General features: G+C 40.1%; 1 long non-coding RNA gene across 1 annotated transcript in view; it reads left to right on the top strand.

Moving 5' to 3' along the window:
• LOC134160865 (uncharacterized) overlaps nt 1-13,199 on the top strand; it is a 123,515-nt gene extending 110,316 nt beyond the window's left edge. Inside the window, exon 4 of the long non-coding RNA XR_009963722.1 lies at nt 13,029-13,199. This is a non-coding gene — a long non-coding RNA (uncharacterized LOC134160865). The remainder of the gene's footprint in view (nt 1-13,028) is intronic.
• Nucleotides 13,200-18,810: the final 5,611 nt, after the last annotated feature.

Below are 18,810 nucleotides of genomic sequence, written 5' to 3'. Positions count from 1 at the left end.
CGCCTATGGATTATTTTCCATTTTCACTTCTTACAATACAGCCACCATTTTCATATAGATTGCACTGCTTGTTCCTAACTACCCAGCTTTATAACCCCACACTTGTCTGTACTAGCTAAAATGAATAGGTGGTTTTGTTTGCATGGGCTGAGGTCACAGAGCAGCCCAAACTCCTCTTCATGGGTACGCTGACCAGGTCATGACCCTAACAATTTTTATGTCATCCTTAGATACTAGCAATGATTTTATATTTATCATTCACATGTGAAAATGCAGGGAGTCAGGCCTCATACCTCTCCCATACAAACATGGTTAAAACCTAAATGATGATTCCCCAAATAACAACTACTTTTTGAAATCTGCCAGTTAAGTAGCACTTAATTCATTTAAGATGGGCTTTGCTGATATTATAGAATTATTTTTTTATCAGAATAAACATGTCACACAGTAGTAAGTCGAATGCTGTACAAAAGCCTAAGAATATAACATCTACAGACACAATAAACCCACCATTTTGCCACCATAATTTTACAAACTGGTCGTACAAAGCTGCTAAATTCTGTTCTATTTTTTAGCATTCCATGCCTAAGTTTTCAACCTTGAGCACTAAGTAAAAAAAATGGAAATTAAATAATTTACCAGTTTCAGATTCTAACCAGTAAATTGCTGTGAATTTGTAACTGCACTATCATTTTCATTGTACTACATTGGCCATTTAGGTGAATGATAACCCAGGAGACAGCACCATGCAGGGCTAGCAAACAAGTAAATCATTTAGATTGCACACTGCTTTCAACTGAAAAAGGGGCAGTAAATCTGGCCTGCCATTGCCTTCTCTTTTGTTGAATTTTCTGGATGGTGCAGTCTTCGCATTGAAACAAATAAAAAAAAATCTATAGATTTAATTTATTGTCTGGGTTTTGCACGTAATGACTAAGGGTGACCAGTACAATTCAATGCGCCGGAAGAATAGGTTTAGTCATTTAAGATCGTTCCAGATAGAACATACAGCTTTAAGCAGATGAAGAGGAAATTCTGGTTACAGCATGGCACCATCTAATGGCTTTGGCTTTAACTGCAAGAACTCTAAATAGCATTAAGCGGAGGCAGTACAAACTGCCCTCACAGAATTCTTTTGCTCACCTGCCTCATTACATACCATAGCAGATAGAAGAGAGGAAACCAAGTAAGTTCCAAATATAAACCTGGACTGGTAACTTACACGGCAGTAGCAGCTGCAACCTACTTTCAAACCATGGCTTAATGTTGTAGTGCCAAGGTAAATACTTCAACATAAACAACTTTTACGTATACAAACAGTGCAGTGTTGTCAACACACGAGTAACAGAATACTGTATTTTCAGAGCTGAGAACCTACTTTGGAATGATTTTTTCCAAGAAAAAGTATGCCTTGATTTTCTGTTATTCTGGACGGTAAACGTTACATTTCTTTGAAACATATGCTAAACCAGACAACTTTGTACAGTTCATTGGCAACTTCTGTTTTGATTTTATTACCATGTTAGAGGTAGGGAAGAGATGATCAAGACTCTTGGATTGCATTCCCATCTGTTGGTGATTTACTGTACCATGCTATGCAGATCACTAGTTTGCCTGCACAAAAATTGTTTTATTACAAGTATGCAAATGCTAATACGAAAATTCCTTGTGAGGATGCCAAAGATTTATTAATCTTCAAAGTATATTAAGAATTGGTGCATTTTCATGAGAAGAATTACTGTTGTAGAAATTTCTTAGTAAGAGATACAATGGCCAACATTCATGCACAGAATAGCCACAAACATAGACAGACATTAATTTGAATATTAAGTGTAGTTTAAGAACACAATTGCCATTTAGATGTTAACAAAACCCAAGTTGTACGTAAGAGACTTAAAAGTCAGAGGCTCCATGATTTTACCATTCCATCAATTCCATCCAACACAATTACAATGCAAGTTTAAAGCTAACAAAAAGGAGGTTGAACACAGGAATAGGTTGCCCTGAAGCTGCATAGTTGAAAACCCAACTAGACACTGTGCTAGACATCCTGCTGTAGCTACCCTCGGGCTGGGCTGTGTACTCCAGGGGTGCTGGCCCACCTCAGCCATGCTGCAGTTCTGTGGTTCCCTCAAATGTTTGCTGCTGCTTTTGAAACAAACCCCAAAATCTTAACACAGAATTACATTGTGTTTATCTCCAAATCTTGTGTTTATCCTTCAAATCTCCCAAGATTTAGGAAAGTTCCCTCTCTTGTAAATATTTAGGATAATATCTGAGGCTAGCCAGGGAGCGAGCTACTGGGAAGACTTAATACTAAATCTGGAACTAACTCAATGGCTCGAGAGACAAAGTAAACATAATGAAAATGCTTCAAGTCACTACAGTGGAATTTGATCACAGCTGGTATAATCCATACTACACAGATATTTTCACCTGCAGAAGCTGCCAAATGAATAAACAGAAAAAAATTAAAGGCAGGTCTATAAAGTAATTCAACTGTAATCACACAATGAAAATACATTTTTACAAAAGTTTCAAAAATCAGAGAACATTTTTGAAAAGAATGATGTACAATATCAAGTGTTAGGAAATGGATCTGATTATTGCACATACTCCAAACCTTCTCTTTTTTATCGTTTAGAAATATACATTCAGGAGACCTCCTTGCTATGTTTTCCACCATACAGACTCACACATGTTCCACTCATGTACAAATATTCAGTTATTTTTATGACCAGTGCTGGCTTGAAGCTATTCATATCACTAATACAAAAGTGTCTGCTGACTCAGCTATAATTTGGTTGTCCTTTTATGATTACAGCATGAATCTGTTCAGAAGAGCAGCTGATTCTGAATCATGTTCTAAGCAGCAGATGTGCATGAATACATAAGCTTTGGCAAAGCCTAAAGCACCATGATAATGCATTTCTATTAGATCCCTCTTGTAAAGCTGGATTCTGAAGATGGTTTTGAGGCCTGTTTTTCAGGGATGCAGCAATGCATTTGTTCAACTCACAGAAAACTGAGATGTGAACAGGGAGCCACGGTTGCTCCTTTATAACACTCTGAACAGTTGTGATCACAGTCACTTGGACAGCAGTGTAGTAAATACCACAACCTGCACAGAAAATAATCTAGCAAAAGAGAGAGCCTAAAATACACTGTTACTGACTATAAAAGTAGATACATTATTTGAACATAAAATAGAAAAAAGAAATTTAGTGTACTAAATAGTACTAAAATACCTCTATGAAAAAAGCCCAAACAAAATAATTAAATGCTCCATCACAGAATCATATATTATAACTTTGCATTTATATACTACATTTAGTAGTACCAACTACCTCTTCTTGTAATTGGAAGACAAAACCCTCTAGCAAAATTTAACTCTACAGGTAGATGTAGTTCTTGTTTACAAGGATAGTTGTAAAAAGCCAGAAACAGAAACAACAGCCTGAGGCATTGACAAGTTCTTTCCAGCTGAAAAGCCCCGTGCACTTGAGGTAAATTGGCAATTCAGACCGCAGAACATCACAAAGAAGAAAGAGCAGCAGTTTAAGGACCACACTGAAACAAAGGAATGTAAGACTAGGAGTACACCATAGTAAGATTTTTGGAGAAATTAATTATGTTATTCAACTGTGTAAAGAAACCCAGTCTTTTTTTTCCCCTCTGTGAAAACAACAGCATTGTGGCCACTTACTGCAGCCTGCTTTTTCAGCTTAAGTCTGCAAAGAACACCACAGTGCTGCAGGTCATGCACAGCTTCCTGGTGGAATACTGTAGGTGGTTCAACACTTCAGCAGGACAGACCTGTTACAGGTCACAGCTCAGGCACGCTAATAAAACTGTGAAAAAGCGTATTGTGCTTGTCACTGAGAAGCTGCCTTTTAGTTCTTCTGAGAATAGGAACATTAATATCCACAAGAAAAAAAGAGGTGTAGCTCCCTTTTTTAGCAATCTCTTTGTAAAATGTTCTGTACATGCTCATGGATTCTTTTCAATTCAAGTTTGCAAGAGAAAAACTGTCTCAACTTCTTCTCTTCTCTTCTGTCTGATACCAGTATGTTTAGCCTTTACATACCTTCCCCTTCCCAAATCCCAGGTACATAACTCGGTAAAAAAAAATGGTGCTATTTAACAACCTGATAGGTGTTTGCTAAAGAAAAGGAAACTGAGCAACTGAAGGTGTTATTACTACACGGTTACATTGATAGGTGGATAGACTCCACAACTCGTTAAAGTTGTAAAGTAGGTATGCTTTTTATTCAGCGCTGAGACGCACGGGGATAATTCCTCAAAGTCATGCGTACCTCAGTGTTGTTTCCCTTTATTCTCTAAAGTTATATATATTCATAAGGTTGCACGATACGCCTATACATATTCATGCCCTATCCCTGCTTCGTATTATAATGAGTTAGAAGGTCCTTTGCGCCTGCGCAGTGCCCCCCTCTGGTCATGGGCAGGGGTCTCAAGATGAAGTAAATGAGTTTTCCTCCTGTGGGTAGGGGTCTTCAAGATGAAGTAAAGGAGTCTTCCTCTTCTTGAACTTTTCACCTTTTAGTCTTCACGTATGGCCTTAGGGTTTGGTCGGTGTCCCAGCCATAAAGCATCTGCTTTTCCTTATCAATAGCTGCTTATCAGTATAATCAGTCTGCTTTTCCTTGTCAATAGAACCAGGTGTCTGCTTTTCCTTATCAATGGTTAGTGCCTTTGCTCTGCTTAGTAGGCATGATAGGTACAGGCAATACTTTTGCTTAAGCAAGTGTATTCCTCTAACCCCCCTGTATACCCCCCCCCGTACACTGGTTAACCCTGTATCAACATTATAGAGATATCCTGAAGCTACAAAAAGGTGTTATGGTAGAAATAGGGAATAAAACCTGTGAGACTAGCAACAGAGCCTCTGCATTCTTCCAGATCTGAATTTCCTTCTCTGTACTACATATTACTGATCACTGCCAGCTTTTATTTCTGTCATCGTGTATGGCTGAAAAAGAGCAGGATGGAATGCAGATTGCAAATACAGGGCACAATAGAGGAACAGCATAGAAACAGTAGTGGGCGAAAAGTTGCAGTCACAAAAGAATTTCAGCTGTCTTCATTCATCTTAAAGAAAAATGATAGTAAACCACCTACCAGCCCCTAACAAAAATGCTTGAGTAGTAATTCTTTGTATTAGAAGGAAGGACACAGTTCTACTAAAGTCACGCAAGAAAAGCAAGGCTAATGATAAACATGTTTTCAGAATGTTTAGGATTATTATACACAATAATAAGAGTAAGTGAATAAATGTTTATTTTTTGAATGAGAGGATATAATAGCATTTGACAATGGGTAGCATGCCACAGAATATATATGGACTCAGTCAGGGATCAATATGATCAGACAAAAAGCCCTTTATTACAAAGCCTTAACCCCTTAAATACTATTTCTTACATGCACTTCCAGTGATTTGGCATATTATGATTGGATGCATGTCTTGAAGACCCTTTGCAACCAGCATATAATTGGTTAAGCACAGGTATGGGAACTTGACCTCAAAAGCTTGCCAACAGTCCACAGTTCTCATTAACTCGGTGAAATCCAGCTTCTTCTTATCTTGCTTGTTTAGGCTTCCTCGGGCCTCTCATGGCCCTGCTGTATCTTTCAGGATTTTCAGAGCTTATGTACCAATTATCCATTCTCCTGTGAGAACACAGTCTCCACATCTCCCCCTTTTTGTTTTATATATGGTTTGGATGACTCTACTTGAGCAGGGGATTTGGCCTAGATCATATCTCCAATATATGCCGACTACAGGCTGCTGGGCCTGCCCCTTTTTTCCGCTGTATGGCTCTCTGACAACAGGGGAGGCCATCCTTCACATCAAGGTCTGGCATGGCATGTGTCCCCACCGCTCCACGCCTGCTGGGTTGCAGCCAACAGCGGAGCTAAAGGTTCTTCTTGGTGGCAAACACAGAGGCCAACCCAGTCTTGCCCTTGACTGTGGTAGCAGGCATTTTGTCAGCCTCAGTCCTTGCACCTTGTTGTCAATGCAGAGTTTCACCTGCTTCATCCAGTAACAAGTCGCTACTACAGCAAGGCACACGCAAATTTACATTAGCAGAGTAACTATTACAGGGTGCAGCAGCATGTTGAAGATGCTGATGGCAGTGAGGGACTAGCCAAAGAAATTTCTTCCCAGTGGAATTCTCCCACCCTCTTAATTTGTTCCATCATCTGCTTTGTAACACTACCATTGTATTAAAATCTTTCTAGCTTTTGCCTTAGCATTTTCTAGCAGCTACTGTAGTCAGGTGTACACAAATATACCCCTTCCCCCAGGTTATCAGTTCTTGAGAAGTAGACAAGTTAAACTGCATATCTGCAGCATCATTGCTCTTCCCCCCCCCCCCCCTTTTTTTATAAATACCTGCCGGCAGCTGCACTTTTACATTAACCCTTTCATGCCCGAAATGTTAAACAGCTACCCGTTAAAAACTTTTACATGAACCCAACAATACACAAAACACCGACTGCCCTCAACACACACACACACGTGTGGGATCCCACAAGCACACTCCACACAAGTACAATATTTGAAACGCAAAAAGACAATTCTTACTCCCACTACACAGTCCCACATACAGAACGTGTCATAAGGACCCTGTGGAGACTAACAGAGAAACAGCTCCGAGAAGCATCATTGCAGTGTGAGGTGGCAGGCTCAACCTTAGCGGGCGTCCCCGCAGAGGCTCTGCCTCCCCCACAGCGCATGAGGCTTGGGCTTTTATACTGACCAAAATGCACACTCATTCCGACGCAGGTGGCCAGCCTATGGGAGAAGTGGCCAGCAATATCGACAAAGGTCTCCAAAGGTTGATAGAAACCTGGACATACTTATTTTTACCAACTTCTAGTTCATGAGTATCACAGAGAGACTGTATTAAATGAGTCACAGTATGCCCAATACCCCTGATAAGAGCATATGAAAGACCTTCCCACCACTGAAAACGCACACAATACGCCTGTATCCCGTGTTTGTCTCGCTGTAGGTTCGGGGGGGTGGGGTGGGGGGTGGTGGATGGGTTTTTTGGTTTTTGTGTGTGTGTTTTTGTTCTTTTTTTACTTTAACGTAAAAAATATTGCTCTCTTCACTTTAAGAAGGACTGAAAACATCCATAAAATGGAAGTCCTAAGCTGAAATTTCAATTAATTCAACCACTGACAAGGGGGGTTGTCCTGGGGTAGTGCTGACTCTTTCCAGGGTTTCACCCATCCAGCTGGCACCCACTGCAGACCGGAATCTATAATTACACATATATCACCTCAACCAGTTAGTTTTACTTTCACAGAACCTTTCCAAATGCCGGTTTCCAAATCCTTGTACTGGACCAGAATACCCAGAGTTTTAGCCATATAACCTGAACCTAATGCTTGACCATGTATTATTGCAGGGGGGGTCATTAAAGTCTCCTGTCAACTGCACAAAATTCATAACATATACAGCTTTCTGTATCCTTGCTACCGGTGTACGTCCTTCTTCGCCCGTTTTTTGTTTTTCCAACAACTGTTTCAAAGTTTGATGTGTTCGTTCAATAATAGCTTGTCCTGTAAGAGAATAGTTTCAATAGTAACATGGACATATTTCAATTTCCCAAAAGCGGGTACATGAGTCACATCCATTTGCCAAAGCTGGAGGCCCCAAGGGTTGACTCCAAGTCCTATACCTACTGCTTGGCCTTGACAATCAGGACAAGATTAATGATTTTTGTCATGATGTGATCTAAGGCCTCATCCTGAGCTTTTGATAGAACTCTTTTTTGTTCTGCCTTTGACTCACCCTTTAAAAGGGGCATGAGATCGGTCAGATCATCATTTGAGATTTGAGCTATTTTTGAATTTTCAGGGATGTTGACCGGAGGAGCATGTGTTTGCACCATGGTCCCAATATTTCCAGTATAGTCAGCATCAATTACACCGGGTAATACAAAGATTCCTTTCCTTGATGTTGATGATCGTCCCAGTAGCAGAGCACATAACCCATGACCAAGAGGCCCATTTAATTTAGATGGAATACAATGACCAGAAGTATCAGTTATGGTAAAATCTATTGCTGTTGCCACGTCCACTCCGGCACTCCCTGCGGTGGCGGAGGGGATGCAGTCCAGACACCCTGATTTTGTGTCGTCGCACGGGGTGGCATCGCACTCACATCCAAGTTTCCCAACGGGGCTCTTTTTTAAACTTTGAACGACATTCAATGGTCTTGTGGCCAAATTTGTCACATTTAATACATTTGTCTGCAAAATCAGTAACACCACACTGAGGGGGGTGGGTTGCTAAACTGATTTTCTTTACAGTACACTGCTTTTTAAAATGCCCCATCCGTCCACAATTATAACATCTCATACCTTTAGTACCCCCACGATCACCCTGACCTTGTTGTAGAAGGGGTTTAACAGCAGTGGCGAAGGCAGTAGCCATGTATCCAGCCTTTTCCTCTGCTGTGCCCACTTTAGAACATGCATCCATCATTTCTTGAAGACCATCAGATTTTGGCAAAACCTGCAAAATACGCTTACAAGCTGGGTTAGCATTTTCCATAGCCAGAGACGTAAGCATCGATTCTTTAGCATTAGATGCCAGATCAATATTCTTTTCGATAGCCTCTGTCAATCTGTCAATAAATTGCATATAGGGCTCAGCAGGTCCCTGCTTTACTGATGCATATGAAGGATTAGGCTTTCCTGCTTCCGGCACAGCTTTCAGAGCAGCTAAAGCCAATTGGTGTGCTTGCTGTAAAACTTCAATTTTCATATGAGCTTGTACTCCATCAGGGTGAAATTGTCCCTTTCCCAATAACATTTCAGATGAAACACCGTGCAAAGGGTGATGAGGATTACACTCTGAATTCTCATCTGCAGCCCTTGCAGCAAGCTCCTCAAACCCACTTTTAAAATGTAGGAGCTGTGAAAGAGTTAATAAAATTGCAGCCACTCTGAGACAATCATTTGGAGTTAGAACATTACTGGAAAAGAAAGCAGATAACATTTGCTGTGTATATGAGGAAGACAACCCATACTGAGTAATTGCTCCCTTAATTTCTTTCATAGCTTTCCAGTCCATAGGAGTCCAGACAGACTGTCCCTGAGAATTTATAATAACAGGGAATGCAGCAGGAACATCTATTGGTAAAATAGTACCGTCTTTGCATAATTGCATCCTGAATGCAGCCTCACCATCTCATGGCACTCGGATTAGCTTTATTAGATGTAGGAGTCGGTGGTAACGGCACATCACACGGGCTGATCTTACCTGGTTTTTCCGGTTTTTCTGGGGCTTGCTGAGTCTCCTCCCCCAATCTGTCCACACGGTCCCACAAGTCCTGCAATTGTTTATCTAAGGATTTTGTCCATTGTCCCCAGTTCCACTCATTTTGCGGCTCCGGTGGGAGCGATGCAAGCGGTGACGTATGTGGCACAGGTGGGTATTTATTTGCAGTTACACTCTCCTCCTCAGGAGTCTCCCACCCCGGCAAAAAATCTTGGAGATTAAGTTTAGGGGCAGTAGCAGCACAAAAAGGGTTAACATCAGTTTGTTTCGGTTGCTCAGTAGCCGCTACCGGCTCCCGAGTATCAGCTGGAGCTACCGCCGGTAAAGGCATTGTCGACACAGGATAGGGGAAAGGCGCAGGGTCCTCCAACTTTCGTACTGTACTGCGCGCCGGTTTTTGGCCAGAATGTTTTATGCCTGAAACAGACGACACTACCATGGCTGTAGCACCGGGTGCTGAATCTAATGTAGGTGCCGAGCCCTGCTGTTGTGAAGGCGAGTCAGAGAGAGCTGTAAAAGCGGATTTTGCCGCCTGTTTCTCAGCCTTCATTGCGGCTAGAGTCCCTTTTAGCAGTAACCAGGGGGCAGCAGGAGACTTCGCCTCTTTAAACCCACAAGTAACTTGATCCCACAGGCGTGCCGCAATTTTTTTCCAAGTCCCGAGATCAAAAGCTTCTAACCCCCTGGATCAGCTCTTTTTCTTTACTCCAGAGCAACAATCTTTTTAACAGATTATCGACATATTCGATCCCTCTCACTGAGAGGATATGCTGGAAGAGTTTAAGGATGACCTTTTTTTTTTTTTCTCATCCTAACCCTCTTCCAACCCCCGTCGGCTGTTACCTCATTTGCACTGCGCAGTGTCTTCCGAGGCGACTACCTCCCGATCCTGGTCCTGCTGGATCGAACCCAGCTGACGTCCCTGCGGCTCCGCGTTTTCCACTTTCTTCGTTGCCACGCGCTTTAACTCTTTCAGCTTCAATATGAAAAATATGGGGGGTCCCTGTTCGGGCGCCAATTGCCGCAGAATATATATGGACTCAGTCAGAGATCAATATGATCAGACAAAAAGCCCTTTATTACAAAGCCTTAACCCCTTAAATACTATTTCTTACATGCACTTCCAGTGATTTGGCATATTATGATTGGATGCATGTCTTGAAGACCCTTTGCAACCAGCAAATTGGTTAAGCACAGGTGTGGGAACTTGACCTCGAAAGCTTGCCAACAGTACACAGTTCTCATTAACTCGGTGAAATCCAGCTGCTTCTTATCTCGCTTGTTTAGGCTTCCTCGGGCCTCTCATGGCCTTGCTGTATCTTTCAGGATTTTCAGAGTTTATGTACCAATTATCCATTCTCCTGTGAGAACACTGTCTTCACAGTAGCATTAAAACAAGGGAAAAAGAATCAGCATCTTTGTACTGTAATTCAGATCCCAAGTCAGTGACATACAGACTGCCTCCTGTTCAGTGGAAATCCTTGTATAGATGTATCCCTTATGCCAACTTTGAAATGTGCCTTTAATGAAATTCTTCCTTTTCCTTTAATTAATCCATCAAGCTTGATAGCAAAGAATAGACCCTTCAACAAATAGCACACTTTCCTTTCTGCAAAAATTAGGCTCATCTTACTGGACAATCTTCATCCAGGGGTTGAATAAACTGGTTTTGTAAATATTACCCACTCCACTCTTTCAATTATAATGTCTGCTCTTCCCAGTTCTTTAAAAAAATGTCACATCCTTTTGAAGTGTTAAGTAGAAAGACAGAAAAATGCAAATTGCTGTTCTCATTGAAAGGAAATCACAGTTTAGAGGTGTATTTGAAGTACACAATTTGAGTTCTTTGACTTGCAAACCAGCTTTTTGATACCTGATTCAGCTTGCCCAGTGTCCCAGTTCACCAGTCATGAGAATGACCAAAACAGTTTGTTCTTCACAAGCCTAGCAATACCCACACAACCGAAGACACAGCCTTTGTTTCCAACAAGCATATTGTGAGACTTAATGGGTGGAAAATATTGTTATTGCTTAGTTTAAAGCCAGTAGCTAAGTGAAAAACTATTTTGTTTTATTTAACAACAACAACAATAATCTCTGTGGGCAGACACATAAGCAGAAAAACTGCTTCTCTAAGGAGCTAGCTTCACTTTGGTAGCATAAAAACCATCATACCTTTTAATTAAGCCTGGTTAGCACTCCTCACTCAGGAAAACCGATTTTTTTCATGAAGCTCCTTGAAACTATTGACTTTCCAGATTTAGTTTCCTCTGGTGCCACTGAGCCATGCTCTGGAGTAAGGCAGAGATGTGAAAACACTTTGTTCTTCCTCTTGTCACAGATTTAAGACAGTTGTTTTGGCAAGTCAGAAGAGGGGATTCTCTATGCATCACTGAAGTGTGTGACACTCATCTAACCATCAATACAGTGGCATCCTCGTGAGGTTCTAGGAGCTATGAGGGCTGCACGTATCTGTGTAGAGAGAGAACACCTTGTTCAAAGGACACAGGTTTGCTACTACCCAGCTCTATTTCTTTCAGCCCTCCTAAAACCATGTACTCCTAGCTTGACAGCTTACCTTGAAACCAATATATCTCCTCCAGATCCATACAGCCTCCTGGATTTATCAGATGCTTATAAGCATGAAAGCCTGAGGAGATGGGTCAACAACCAGGCATTAGAAAATGGTAGCAACCTGAGACATGAAAAGACAACCTACCACCAGCTATTCCTGCTTGACCATACTATACTCAGTAATGAGTGCAGCAGTAGCAGCAACACTTCAAACTAGGCTCTGAAAAACTCTTTGTACAGCAGATTGCTTTAAAGGTCCTGCCGTACAGTTAGTGGCTTGTGTAGCACAATTCAGAAACTCTATAATATTGTACTGCTGGCATGTAAACCCTCTGCTGCTGACTGCCCCAAGTAACTACAGTGACACACAACCCTTCTCAGAAACAAACTTCAGTCAGAATTTGTTACTTGAACCAATTTCTCCCCCCCCCCCCCCCAGCAGAGTACTTCCACACATTTCCTCCCAGCAAGTTCCTCTAATAAAGCATCTATTTCCCTTTGAATTTTTTGGCTTTTTGTATTTTATAAATACAAATATTATCCTGTGGCTTTAAAATTATTCATTTTATTGCTTAAACAAGGAAAAACACTTTCTTCCTCTTTCATACAAAATGATGCCTTTCTAATGAATGACTGTGCAGAAGTAATAGTCCTCCTAGAAAACACATCACATCTACACAGGGAGAGCAACAGTTTCTCAACAGCCATTATCTGTTGTTTTCCCCTTTCTCTATTTAGCATCACAGTAACCCCAATGCTTATACTGTAATGCTTTCACTAGAGTACTTCTGTGTCACCTTGACTGACTTCCCCTTTTTCTATGTGCTCGCTCCCCACAAAGCTCTCCAGAGATCACCTTTTTCTTACTGGTCTCATGACAATGATGCTACAAGTAATTCTATCCCCCTACATTCAATATATTCTCCAGCTTGCATTTGGCTATGCCATTTATCTCTCTATTGTACACACTGAACATCTTACATTATAAAGGCAATTCAGTCTAAGTACTTCATTTAAGATCCTCTGTATTTTCTCACTGTGATGATTTATCCTGAGACTGATAGACTAAAGATCAGTTCAGACTATGCATGCACTACTAACTGAAAACCTTTTCTCTGAATTTTCCTTTCCAGGAAACAAAGAATGAAAATAAGATTGAGGTTCTGACACTACACTTCAACAAACACGACTGTACCGGTTAGCATCAAATGTAGATGAATGCTTTGGAACTGATGCTGAACTGTAAGTATAAATTATATGCCAGCTTTAAGTTATATGAACTAGTCAAGCATTTTCAGTTATCAGTCTCTTTACAGCAGAACTGTGTTTTAGTTCAACTGCTTCAGATAGTCAGAGGCCCCCACACCTCCCAAACTCCTACCTTTATATTCCAGCTGAATGGCCTTGAAGAGTAAACAGTCAGATACCAGCACAACCATGCTTTACAGTAAGTCTTCACAGCTCAAGCACTATCTCTTCAGTCTGTCTGCTTTGACTTGGACTAGGCTAATTTAAGTGGAATCAACATAGGTTAATACTACAGTGAATATAATAAAGCTCAAAGACTTGGAGAAACTACCAAAGCTCAGCTGCCTATGAATAAAATACAAAATAAGGCACTAAGTGTATTAACTGCTTATCAACTTCAGGTTCTTAAGACTCATTTCTAGTGTCTAATTTTCACACAGTTGATACAGCATTCAAGGAAATGATTAGATGGAATTAAATAGTTTTAGAGCAGTTTTACATTGCATACGTAGGAAAAGTGTATAAAGTTTTAGCCTGAAGTCTTATTAATGAAAAAAAAATATTTTGGGATAATGGCTGACGTATGTATTCGTCATTAAATCAGCTGTTAACTGAAAAAAGGCATTTTATAAGAGGGAAAAAAAAATGAGTATAAATGCTGGGAAGATCATACTTCTAGACCTTTCTTCAGTAGTGTTCTATGGCATGCAAGACACTGAACAAAACAGAGTTGCTGTAGTTTAGTTTCCACAGTTCTTAGCAGAATCCTAAAGACAGTGTAATAATCTACACACGGGATGGTAATCAATTTTTGTTGAGCAGCCCAAAGCCTCCCCGAAGAGGCAGCTCCGTCATCCTGTATTTTAATCACTCAGGATTGTATGAAGAAGGGTTAATCCTCCATGTCATATATATAAGTAACTTAGATATGTTACAGTGGTGTCTGCTTAAGATGATTCCACACTTCTTCACCTCTAAATTTCCCACTAATTCTGCTCTGGCATTATCAGCAAAGCTGAATGGGGCAGATAAAGCAGGGGAGAGAAGCATAAAGAAGGCCATACCATTAACTGAGATATAATGAAAAGTTATTTATGGCACTTTAAACAGTTCTTAAAATTAATGAAAACTTATGCAAAGTTTCTCTCCTGCAGAGTCTTCTCTGAATTATACTTCAGTGTTGTTTTTTTTTTCTGTGATCAGCAGCTCTACTAGACACTACGAAAAGGTTCTGCTCTGCTCGTGCTGGGGTGATTACGTAGATGCCTGACTGACTGTGTATGGATGGCTATATATATATGTAATACTGGAAAGGGGTAGGAGATTATTAATCTATTTTCCACAACCTTTTTGTCTTTCTTCTCCCAGTGGGACAATTTTGCAGTGGCATAATACAGGGTTTGTACACCCCATTAGATGAGTCTGGAAGAAGCTAATGGGCTGTTTGGTACCTAATAAGCTTCTCCCAGAGGCCAACCACAGACTTCAAAGGAGGAACAAAAAAAGGAAGAGCCGTGCTTCATTAGTGCTTAGCTAAGAAGAGAAGACTAAGGGGAAGACACAGGGTAACTGTTCCTGTCAGAGTTCCCTGGGAGAGAGGTAGGCCTGGCAAAAGATGCTTGCTTGTTCAGCTGCCAGTGTTCAACTGAAACTTGCCTGAGTCATGGCAGCATGGACATTTTTCATGGATTAGTCATTCACAGAAAAGAACAAAGAACCTGCTATCAGTACAACCCAGAAGCAAACAAAAACAGAACTGTTCTCTATGTTTAGGTCTAATTTTATATACAACAAAAGAAACAGAGGTAGCACATATCTTAAGCAGATGATTACATCTTTCCAGCCCTTCCAGTGTCTGAGGGCTGGTGGAGCAGTGGAATGAGCAGGAGGGAACCCAGGCAGAGGTGCAGGGTACTGTACACCAGGGGAACAGGTAAGATCATTGCCCAGCAAGCTCCAGAGAACAGTGCCAATTCAGAAGGCTTTTTTATAAATTAACTGTAAGTTGCAAAGGGCTTTTAAACACTAACTTGAAACTTTTGTGCTTTTTATTATAAAAGGCATGAAAAGATTAGGTTTTGTTATGACAGGTATTTTTAGCTGTGGGTTTTTTTTTTCCTTTGTTGTTCTTTATGTAAGAAATATCATAAACTAAATCTGGTCTCCAGTGACTTCCCTGTGGCAGCTGGACAGTAATTGAGAAAATGATAACATTTTAACACAAATATATGTTCATAATAAGCTTACAAATAGATAATAAAGGACAAACAAAATCATATTTCACAGAATTGTGAACCACAAAGGTCCCTCATCTGACTCTTCACAGGTTATCACTGTATTATTCAAATCAATAAACTTAAATAGAGAATAATTAAGGAATAATTGAACCAAGATAAGTTTTAATGGATAGAGGAAAATATACTCACATCTGTCTTTAGCAGAGAGAAATGATGAGAAAACACTGTTCCAGAACAAACTTGTAGTAAACAATTTCACTGTCAAACCAGGTATTTTCTGCTTAAATGTTCTACATATACATGTGTATAAATTCATATAAATATAAATATTTTGTCCTTTTTGTTACAATTTTGTTTTTTTCTCAATTTCATTTTTCTTTCCAACCATACCTCAGATCAAGGATGGGATAACGAGGTACACTGATATTAACAGAATATACCATTTGAGTACATAGGCCTCCAACATGAATATTTTCTCTTAGAAATCTTTTAATTACTTGCTTGCATTTTGGTGTGTTGGAAACAAAGTAGATGGATTTCTACTAACACCCAGGAGAGTGCAAGGCATCAACAGCTGAGGAAAGGGACATAGAAGCTACAGAGACATTAAAATAGCAGAAACAGAGTTTAAAACCAGCATCTATACAGACTGCTTCATATCCTGTATTATGAAACCTACTTACATCTAGAGGATACCACTTTGCTTTCAAAGACCAAATGAAGTGCACAGATTTATTATATGCTTCAGAAAGAGAGAGAGACGGTCTCTGAATAAGGAATCCATGCTGAAATGCACAGCAAAACAAATGTACAATTTGCCTGTTTCACATTCTTCATACTGAGTATCACAGAGGTGCACAAGCCCTTCCATGCAAGTTAATTCATAGATGGCAAAATAAATCTCAATAATCAAAATCTATAAAAGTTCAAGTCCCAAGAACAGAGGCTTTAAAAGCAAGCAGAATTAAGACTGGCTGTTCACCACAGGCTAAAAAAAAAGTTAAGGATGGATAAACTGTAGTGGCAGTGTCTGTTTATTCTTTATCTTAAGACTAACCAAGTAGGGCATGAGCAAAGTATTATAAAGAAATAAAGAAAGTCATAGACAAGTCTTAAAATGGAAAGATTAACTGTTCTCCCTCCTAATATTTACTATGAGCTTTTGACAGTTAAGGCCCTTCTGTAGTAACCCAACACTTAGGTTTTAAACCACAGTGGATTAAATCTAATTTAGAAACATCTGGTCTTTGTGTTAAAAAAATCCAGAAAAGAAACAGAAAAGAATCATGATCTATAAAGGCCAAAGGAGAGCCAGCATTTGTGTGTCTGTGTTTCAATTTCCACTGCTGTAAAACTAACAGCACTTATGTGCTGGTTTGGGCTGGGGTAGTATTAATTTTCTCCACAGTAGCTGGCATGGGATGATGGTTTGGATCTGCGCTGAGAACAGTGCTGGTAACACACCGATGTGCCGTTACCGCTGAGCAGCGCTTACATAGAGTCAAGGCCTTTTCTGCTCCTCACCCGACCCCACAAGCAAGGAGGCTGGGAGTGCACAAGGAGTTGGGAGGGGACACAATGGGACAGCTGACCCCAGTGATATCACAGACCATGTGGCATCATGCTTGCCATGGGAAGCTGGGAGAAAAGGAGGAAGGGGAGACATTGGCAGTGATGGTGTTTGTCTTTCCACACTGTTATGTGTGACAGAGCCCTGCTGTCCTGGGGATGGCTGAACATTTGCCTGACCATGGGAAGTGAAAGAATTCCTTGTTTGGCTTTGCTGCATGCACAGCTTTTGCTGTACCCTTTAAACTATCCCAACCCACATGTTTTCTCACTTTTACCCTTCCGATTCTCTCCCCATCCCACCACTGGGGAGCGAGAAGCTGTGTGGGGCTCAATTGCCAGCTGGGGTTAAACCACAACAACTTACAGACTTACTTCATAGAAATTCCTGAGAATTTAGTGGTAAGTAATATCCTTAAACAACAATAGTACAGACACTAGATGTATCATTCTGTGAAAGTTAATATTTACTTAAGAAGCACTGTATGGTACACATAGATCAATAAGCAAGGATATGAAATATTACTATAATACTTCCACCTTATATGCCAAAAGCTATCACCCCTCCACTTTCAAAGTAACCCGTATTGCCCAGGGATAACCATAACTCTTAACTATGAAATGATGACTTAACACACCTGCCCTTTAAGCAAAAAATACATTCTTCCCAAAGCACATGTCTCTCTTGTGATTTCTAAGAAGTTGTAAATGTAGAAGAGTGTGAAGATCAGCAGTCAGCAAACAGTCAAAAAATTCTCTCATGATGAATAACCACCTCTGAAGTGGTCTACTTCAATATTGTTATTTCTAAATTTCAAGCATGAACTCTGCAAGCAGTCAGACTACACATTTCTATTCAGTGGCAATAAATGTCAGCTCATTTGGTACCAAGTACAACAGGATATTACTGTTTATGTATGGTCTTTATCTCATAGTTAAGGGAAAATCTGCCAAATTCCACAAGTTAATTTCCTTATTGAAGGGAATTTCAGAAATAGAGGGAGGCACAGTTCTAATGTGCAGTTCTCTGATTTTTTCCATCGAAATGAAAATGTCATCCCTGGAAAATACACTTCAGTACTGAATGTATTCATTAGCCTTTTGCATTTGATCTTAATTTGATGATAAAGACATTAAATGGATGTCATATTATACTGAATGCAGTTTTGACAATGAGTTAATTCATCCATTGTGGTAAGAAAAGATCCTTGTATTAAAATGGCATAAAATTTTCAAAGAATCATCTCAGAAGGTGATTAATTTACGTGTTAGCTTAAAAAAAAATAAATCCTGTCACATTAATTTTAAGATTTTTTCCTTAAAAAGTAATCAAACTATATTTGCACTTTGCAGCTCTATTGGGTGCCCCTTGCAAAAATCACAGTGCATAAATTATAAAGCAAGCTTTTCCACAGCAAACACAAAGCTGTGCACAAATTACGAAGTCCTCTTAATCCCTAATGCACAGCAGAGCTAAACGCATCTGCAAAATGTTCTACAGCTATAACTTTTTTTTTTTTTTAAACCATACTGCAGTGCTATGAGCTTAAATTTCTGTCACTGCATTGATCCAAGCAGTGCATCTCTGACCATACAGGCTTTTATCCTGTGCATAGAGGTGAGAGGATGCCTGCTTTACAGTCTTCAAAACAATGGCATTTGTAGTTTGGTTCTAACTGCAGTTACACAAAAGCAGATGAGATTAAACAGACTAATGAAACCTGACTGCTCTGCAAGGGACAGGCTGAGAGCCTGGCATTCCTGTGCTAGATAAACATTTGAAGTTATCTACTGCAAATGTTTACACACTTGGGGTCCAATAGTAACTGTCTTGGTATAACACTAATATTTCAAGTAGCAC

This window comes from Pezoporus occidentalis, unplaced genomic scaffold (genome assembly GCF_034315485.1).
Source record: "Pezoporus occidentalis ecotype Australia unplaced genomic scaffold, CSIRO_AGI_Poc_V1 ctg165, whole genome shotgun sequence".
NCBI classification, from domain to species: domain Eukaryota; kingdom Metazoa; phylum Chordata; class Aves; order Psittaciformes; family Psittacidae; genus Pezoporus; species Pezoporus occidentalis.
This window is presented reverse-complemented; position numbering and strand designations above follow the sequence as displayed.